The 8,898-nt window shown below is 44.8% G+C and overlaps 1 non-coding gene across 1 annotated transcript; it reads left to right on the top strand.

Annotated features, from left to right (window-relative positions):
* Positions 1 to 247: 247 nt before the first annotated feature.
* On the top strand, positions 248 to 338 carry trnat-ugu (transfer RNA threonine (anticodon UGU)). The gene is given in 2 exon segments: positions 248 to 284; positions 303 to 338. It is a non-coding gene; the product is annotated as a tRNA-Thr (tRNA).
* Positions 339 to 8,898: the final 8,560 nt, after the last annotated feature.

Below are 8,898 nucleotides of genomic sequence, written 5' to 3'. Positions count from 1 at the left end.
GGGCTGAATAGCTGACTCCGATGTTCCTCTGTTCCTAAGAGAGTTGGCGCCAGCACGCAGCCCTGCTTTACCCCACTGCTGATCTTGAAAGCGTCTGATGTTGCTCCATTGTAACTGATGGAACTGTGCATGTTTTCGTGGAAAGAAGAGATGATGCCCAAGAGGTCAGGAGGGCAGCCTGTGTTCCATTGCAGTTTGAAGAGGCCGTCTCTGCTGACAAGATCAAAGGCCTTAGTGATGTCAATAAGGCTCTGTGGCGCAATGGATAGCGTGTTGGACTTGTAAATAATGATGAAGAAGATATTCAAAGGTTGTGGGTTCAAATCCCACCAAAGTCAGATTTTGGACCAGAAACAGAGGAGCACAACGGAACAACAAATGAAGAAATGCGCCAAAAGCACAGACTCGGAGACAGAGCGAGAGAGAGGAGCAGAGCAGGGGAAAAAATCGAGGAGTGACATCACAATGGAGAGTGAGAGCAGGGTAACAGAGAGCCGCTGGGGTGAGGAGACAGTATTTGGTTCTTTCTTCGGTGCAGTGGAAGGAGCTGTTTGGTGAGGATCTGGTAAGCTGTGACATCACAGGCAAGCAGGTAGTTGATTGGTTTGGAAGAACCGACCTGCTTGATGCGCATCTGGTAAGTGATTAAGATCCATTTCAGTCCGAACGTTTAAAATAGTAAACAAACCAGTGGCAAGTTTAATAAAATATGCAATAAAATGAATAATTGAATAAAATATTTAAGTAGTTAATTGAAACACGTTAAGGATGACAGGACAGGTGATGTGTCACAGCTGCAGCATGTGGGAGTTCCTGGATGCCAGTGTGATCCAGGGCAAACACGTCTGCAGTAAGTGTTTGCGGCTCAAAGAGGGAGAAAAAAGGAATGTAGTGGCAGTAGGGGACAGTATCGTAAGGTGGATTGACTCTGTTCTCTGCAGCAAAAGCAAGAGTCCAGACGGCTGTGTTGCCTGCCGATGCCAGGATTCAGGACATCTGCTCAGGGCTGGAGCGAAACATACAATGGGAGGGGGAGGATCCAGTCGTCGTGGTCCATGTCGGTACCAAAGACATAGGCAGGACAAGGATAGAGGTTCTGCAAAGTCAGTATGAGGAACTAGGCACCAAATTAAGAAGCAGAACCTCAAAGTTAATCATCTCTGGATTATTACCTGAGCCATGTGCAAATTGGCATAGGACAAATAAGATTAGAGAAAGTAATGTGCGGCTGAAAGACTGGTGTGGTAGTAGTGGGTTCTGGTTCATAGGGCATTGGCACCAGTACTGGGGAAAGAGGTGGCTGTACCGTTGGGACGGTCTACACCTGAACCGTGCTGGTTCCGGTGTTCTAGCGAGCCACATAACGAGGGAAGTAGAGACGGTTTTAAGCTGAATAGTGGGGGCAAGGGATCAAATTTGGGAAGATATGGTGAATCAAGGAGGAGAGACAAGGCAAGAGAGAAAGGTATAAATATGGGAAATGATAAACAGACTGTGACAGGAAGGGACAGAATGTACAAATCTAAGAGTAAATCGACAGATAAGGCTAGAGGTGACAAAAATAATAAAAGGACAAAACTAAATGCTCTGTATCTGAATGCATGGAGCATTTGAAACAAAACAGATGAACTGGGAGCACAAATAGAATAAATAAGTACGATCTGATAGTCATTACAGAGACATGGCTGCAGGGCGACATAGATTGGGATGTGAATATTGGAGGTGACATGGCATTTTGGAAGGACAGGAAGCTAGGAAAAGGTGGCGAGGTAGCTCTGTTAATTAATGATGGTATTAGCATAATAGAGAGGGATGACCTGAGTTCTGGAGATCAGGATGCAGAAGCAGTTTGAGTACAAATGAGAAATCATAAAGGCAAGAAGTCACTTGTGGGAGTGGTGTACAGGCCACCTAACATTAACCACACTGTCGGATGGGATATAAAGGAAGAAATAATGGCAGCTTGTCAGAAAGGTACTGTGATAATTATGGGGGATTTTAATCTACATATAGATTGGAAAATTCAGATGGGCAGAGGTAGCCTAGATAAGGAGTACATAGAATGTTTTGGGGATAATTTCTTGGAACAATACATTCTGGAGCCAACCAGAGAGCAGGCTATACTAGACCTGGCATTGTGCAACGAGATAGGATTAATTAATGACCTCATAGTTAAGGTGCCCCTAGGTAGTAGCGATTATAATATGATTGAATTTTACATTCAGTTTGAGGGAGAGGAGAGTGGGTCCCAGACTAGTATTTTAAATTTAAATAAGGGCAATTATAAGGTCATGAAAGCAGAGCGAGCTAAAGTGAACTGGCAAATTAGGTTAAGGGATAAGTCAATAGAGATGCAGTGGCAGACATTTAAGGGGATATTTCAGAATACACAGAATAGATACATTTCAACGAGAAAGAAAAGTTCCAAAGGTGGGACTCACCATCCATTGTTCACGAAAACAGTTAAAGATACGATCAAACTTAAAGAAACAGGCCTATAATTGTGCAAAGGTGGGAGGCAGGTCAGAAGATTGGACAGAATATAAAAAAAACAGCAAAGAATTACTAAAAGATTGATAAGGAAGGTAAAATTAGAGTATGAGAGAAAGCTCGCAAGGAATTTCAAGACAACTAGTAAGAGTTTCGATAGATATTTTAAAAAGAAAAGAGTTAACAAAGCGACTGTTGGTCCTATAGAATGTGTGTCTGGGGAATTAATAATGGATAATTAAGAGATGGCAGATGAATTGAACAGATACTTTGCATCGGTCTTCACTATTGAGTATACAAATAACATCCCAGTATTAGCCGTATATCAGGAAATTGAAGGGATGGAGGAACTCAAGAAAATTACAATCACCAGGGAAGTGGTACTAAACAAATTGTTGGAGCTGCGGGTTGACAAGTCGCCAGGTCCTGAATTGGCTAGTGAGATAGTTGATGCGCTGGTTTTAATATTCCAAAATTCCCTAAATTCGAGAATGTTCCGTTAGATTGGAAAAGAGTGAATGTAACTCATTTATTCAAAAAGGGAGGGAGACAGAAAGCAGGAAACGACAGGCCAGTTAGCTGAACATTTGTCTGAGGGAAAATGTTTGGAGCTATTACAGAGGATGTTATAGCAGGGCATTTAGAAAAAAAATAAGGTAATCAGGCAGAGTCAACATGGTTTTTTGAAAGGGAAATCATGTTTAACCAATTTATTGGAGTTCTTTGAGGGAGTTACATGTGCTGTGGATAAAGGGGAACCAGTGGATGTATTGTATTTCGATTTCCAGAAGGATAAGGTGCCATCTCAAAGGTTATTGCAGAAAATAAAAGCTCATGGTGTCGGTGGTAACATATTGGCATGGATAGAAGATTGGCTAGCTGACAGGAAACAGAGAGTCAGCATAAATGGGTCATTTTCTGGTTGGCAAGAAGTAACGAGTGGTGTGCCACAGGGATCTGTGCTGGGGCCTCAACATTTTACAATTTATATAAATGACTTAGATGAAGGGACCGAAGGTATTGTTGCTAAATTTGCTGATCACAAAGATAGGTAGGAAAGTAGGTTGTGAAGAGGACATAAGGGGGCTACTAAGGGATATAGATAGGTTAAGTGATTGGGCAAAGACCTGGCAAATGGAGTATAATGTGGGAAATTCGGAAATTGTCCACGATGGCAGGAAGAATAAAAAAGCATATTATCTAAATGGTGAGAGATTGCAGAGCTCTGAGATGCAGAGGGATCTGGGTGTCCGAGGGCATGAATTGCAAAAGGTTAGTATGCAGGTCCAGCATGTAATTAGGAAAGCTAATAGAATGTTATCATTTTTCACCATGGGAATTGAATACAATAGTAGGGAGGTTATGCTTCAGCTATACAGGACATTGGTGAGACCTCTTCTGCAGTACTGAGTACTGTACTGGTCTCCTTATTTGCGGAAGGATGTAAATGCATTGGAGGTAGTACAGAGAAAGCTTACGAGACTAATACATGGAATGGGTGGGCTGTCTTACGAGGAAATATTGGACAAGCTAGGCTTGTCTCCGCCAGAGTTTAGAAGAGAAAGAGGCGACATGATTTGTTATTTAATTTATTAATTAACAAATTAGCTATCCTCCAGTCTTCTGGTACCTCACCCGTGGCTAACGATGATACAAAAATCTCTGCCAGCGCCCCAGCAATCTCCTCCCTTGCTTCCCATAGCATCCTAGGATACATCTGATCAGGCCCTGGGGATTTATCCACCTTAATGCGCTTCAAAACCTCCAACACCTCCTCCTTTGTAATGTTGATATGCTGCAGGATATCGCTGTTCCCTCCCTTGAACTCATTAGCTTCCATGACCTTCTCCACGGTAAATACAGACGAGAAATATTCATTTAAGACCTCGCCCATTTCGCGTGGCTTCACACATAGATTGCCACACTGATCCTTAAGGGGACCTACTCTCTCCCTAGCTACCCTTTTACTCTTAATACACTTATAGAATCTTTTAGGATTCTCCTTTATCTTATCTGCCAGGGAAATCTCATGGCCCCTTTTCGCCCTCCTAATTTCCTTCTTAAGTATACTCCTATATCCCCTATACTTCTCGAGGGACTCGCTCGATCCCAGCTGCCTATACCTGACGTATGCCTCCTTCTTTGTCCTGACCAGACCCTCAATATCCCTCGTCAACCAAGGTTCCCTAAACTTGCCAGCCTTGCCCTTCCATCTAACAGGAACATGCTGGCCCCGAACTCTTCCTATCTCACTTTTAAAAGCATCCCACTTGCCAGACGTCCCTTTACCTGTAAACAGCCTCTCCCATTCACACTTTGAGAGTTCCTGTCTGATGCCATGGAAATTAGCCTTCCCCCAATTTAGGACTTCAACCTGAGGACCAGTCCTATTCTTTTTCATAACTATCTTGAAGCTAATAGAGTTATGGTCACTGGTCCCAAAGTGCTCCCCCACTGCCATATCAACCACCTGCCCATTCTCATTTCCTAAGAGGAGATCGAGTGTAGCCCCTTCTCTAGTCGGGCCATCCACGTACTGCTTCAGAAAACTATCCTGGACTCACTTAACAAATTCTTCCCCATCTGATCCCTTAGCACCAAGGCAGTCCCAGTCAATATTAGGGAAGTTAAAATCACCTACTATTACAACCCTATAATTCCTATACCTATCTGTGATTTCCCTACATATATGCTCCTCCACTTCCCTCTGACTATTGGGGGGCCTATAGTATAACCCCATCAAAGGGATCACCCTTTTATTATTTCTATGTTCTACCAGTATGGCCTCACTGGACATTCACCCCGGGATATCCTCTCTAAGTACTGCCGTGATGTCCTCCCTAATCAATAGTGCAACTCCCCCTCCTCTCTTACCTCCACCTCTGTCACGCCGGAAGGATCGGTACCGCGGAACATTGAGCTGCCAGTCCTGCCCATCCCTCAACCACGTTTCCGTAATAGCTACAATACCACATTCCCATGTACCGATCCATGCTCTGAGTTCATCTGCCTTACCTGTAAGGATACTTGCATTAAAGTAAATGCAGTTTAGCCCACCAGACCTTCCACGCTCCCTGTCCTGCCCCTGCCTGGCCTGCCTACTGGACTTGCTTGCTTTAACCTCTCCATTTGCCTCAACTATCTCATCGGAGAGACTACTACTTTGGGTCCCACCCCCGCTGCAAGACTAGTTTAAACCCTCCAGTGTATTACTACAAAATCTCCCTACAAGGATATTGGTCTCCTTCCAGTTCAGATGCAACCCGTCCCTCTTGTACAGGACACCTCTGCACCAGAAGAGATCCCAATGATCCAAGTACTTGAAGCCCTCCCGCCTTCGCCAGTCTTCAGCAATGCATTCATTTGCCTAATCCTCCTATTCCTACCCGCACTAGCACGTGTCACAGGGAGTAATCCTGAGATTACAACCCTCGAGGTCCTGCTCTTTAACCTTCTGCCTAACTCCCTATATTCACTTTGCAGAACCTCATCTCTCTTCCTGCCTATGTCGTTCGTACCAATATGGACCACGATCTCTGGCTGCACACCCTCCCCTTTCAGAATTTCCGGCAGCTGCTCCGAAACATCCTTGACCCTAGTATTAGGGAGGCAACATACCATCCTAGAGTCTCGTTTGCGGCCACAGAAACGCCTATCTGCACCACTTATGATCGAATCCCCTATCACAATAGCTCTTCCACCCCTTTTCCTCCCCTGCTGTGCAGCAGAGCCCTCGTGGTGCCACGGACCGCGCTGTTGCTCTTTTCCCCTGGGAGGTCTTCCCCCCAACAGTAACCAAAGCCGTGTATCTGTTTGAGAGGGGGATGGCCACAGGGGACTCCTGCACTACCTGCCTGCTCCTACTATTCCATCTGGTGGTCACCCATCCCTTTTCTGCCTGTGCATCCATTACCTGCGGTGCGACCACCTCACTAAACGTGCTATCAATGACGCCCTCAGCTTCGTGGACGCTCCACAGTGAAACCACCCGCAGGTCCAGCTCCATAATGCGAGTAGCCAGTAGCTGCAGCTGGATACACTTCCTGCACACATGGTCGTCATGGAGACTGGGAGGGTTCCTGAATCCCCACATAGCGCAGGAGGAGCATATCACGTGGCTGAGCTCTCCTGCCATGACTTACCCTTAGATTAATTAGTTACTCCCTTAATTAAAAAATACTAATGACACTAGGGGCCTTGTTCTACCCACTACAATCTAAAGTCCTTCATAAGCTACACTGAATAAAAAAACACTTTAGTAGTACTCATCTTATCAGCAGAGGTTTTTTTTTCAAGTAAAAAAACTTTGCCCTTTTCTTTAAGATATTTAAATACACTAACAGTAGTGACTCACCAACCAATCACCTTGCAGCTCTCCTCTGACATCACAGTTGGCTTCTTTTTTTTCAAATCTCCAGCACACTGGCAGAGCTCCACTCCACTCCTAGAAGGGAAGAGACTGGGCCTCGATCCTCGGATTGGATTTATAGGCTCCGCTCTCAACGTTCTCCTCATATCGGTCCATATAGGTCTGCTCCGCTCCGCTCCGCTCCTCTCCGCTCCCGGAAGGTAATTCACCAGCTTTTGCAGAAAAGTAGGTCTTAAGCTGTTGCAGTACCTGTTAGAAAGATAGTCTAAGTTATTCTGAAGTCATCTTCCAATGTCATCTACATGGAAGCAGGATTTTAAAGGATAAGATGTAGTTTTTAAAAGTCACTTCAATCTTGGTCAAGAGTCTTTTCAAAGAAGCCAAGTAAATCTTGATAAAAAGTCATATACATTTAGAGATCTTTTAAAAGCACTTCAATCTTGTTAATAAAAAGTCAGATGTAAATTTAAGAACTCTGATCAGGCTATGCTAAAAAGTTACATACAATTAAGAAATAAAATACAACATTTAAAATGTCTGAACTCCCTCTGAAAGTTGACAACTGCTGCTGCCGGTGTCTTCCTGGAATAGTGGAGCTGTTGTGTCAACAGAAAAGTCCTTCCCGAGCAACCCTGAGCCTGTTGGTACCGGCTTTAATGCAACCCAGGTACGTTGTGGGCAATGAGCCCAAATTGCTGAACTACAGGTCCCTGTCACTTTAAAGAGTGGGCTGGTGCGATGATGATCAGAGGCTCCTTCTAAGCACATTTCTCACCACCACAACTTCCAGATGCTGGTGTTAGTGTGTGCATGTACCAGCAGTTGCAGTGCTGTTCAGACCCTCAATAGCAGTGAAAGTCTCAGAGTTCACCGCTATTGGGGCTGTAAAATCCAGGCCAATATCTCACAGCCCTGTTAGATTTGCTCTCCCTCTGTACAAAATCAAACTCCACACATTGTCTTTCACTCACTCCTGTTTCCAGCAAATCAAATGTTCACCCGGCCCCGAGAGAGTCAAAAACTGGGGAAAAGGACACAGGGAGATAGAGAATAAGCTAAAGCTGACAATGTAAATATTTCCCATCATTGATATCTCTCTATTCCAATCCAACCTTCAGAGTTGGGTAAATAATTTCAGTGTAAATTGTGCAGTTCAAGAGTCAAAACCAAAGGGCGATGCAGAATAAAGGAGAACTGCCAAAACCCCAGATTGAACCAGGGATCTTCAGTCCAACACACTCCCAACTGAGCTATTTCAGTCTCACAGGCTTGGGATGATAAGTGGCAAGTAATATTCGCACCACACAAGTGCCAGGCAATGACCATCTCCAACAAGAGAGAATCTAACTATCTCCCCTTGACATTCAATAGCATTACAATCACTGAATCCCCCACCATCAACATCATGGGGGTTACCATGGGTAGCCATACAAATAACGTGACTAGAAGAGCAGGTCAGAGGCTTGGAATCCTGAGGTGAGTAATTACAGTGCAGCTGTTGGCTCCACCCCAGGGGCTGAATTTGTTCTGTAAACCATGAAGCAGCTTCCTCTCAAATCCCAGGTTTATCAATAAATCCTCTTACAAAAGCCCCAAAGTGTGATATATTCCTCTCACTCATCCATGACTCCTGACTCCCCAAAGCCTGTCCACCATCTGCAATTCAGAAGTCAAGAGTGTGATGGAATACACTCCACTTGCCTGGATGGGTGCAATTCCAACTCAAGAATCTCAACACCGTCCAGGACAAAGCAGCCCACTTGATTGGCACCCCATCTACAAACATTCACTCCCTCCACCATCGGCACACAGTGGCAGCAGTGTGTACCGTCTACAAGATGCACTGCAGCAATGCACCAAGACTCCTTAGACAGCACCTTCCAAACCCAGCGACCTTTACCACCGAGAAGGGCAAGGGCAGCAAATGCAGGGGATACCACCACCTGCAAGTTCCCCTCCAAGCCACACACCATCCTGACTTGGAACTATATCGCCGTTCCTTCACTGTCGCTGGGTCAAAATCCTGGAACTCCCTTTCT

The sequence above is a fragment of the Heterodontus francisci genome, unplaced genomic scaffold, assembly GCF_036365525.1.
Source record: "Heterodontus francisci isolate sHetFra1 unplaced genomic scaffold, sHetFra1.hap1 HAP1_SCAFFOLD_86, whole genome shotgun sequence".
NCBI lineage: Eukaryota > Metazoa > Chordata > Chondrichthyes > Heterodontiformes > Heterodontidae > Heterodontus > Heterodontus francisci.
The sequence above is the reverse complement of the archived record's forward strand: the minus strand, read 5'-3'. Positions and strand labels throughout refer to the sequence as shown.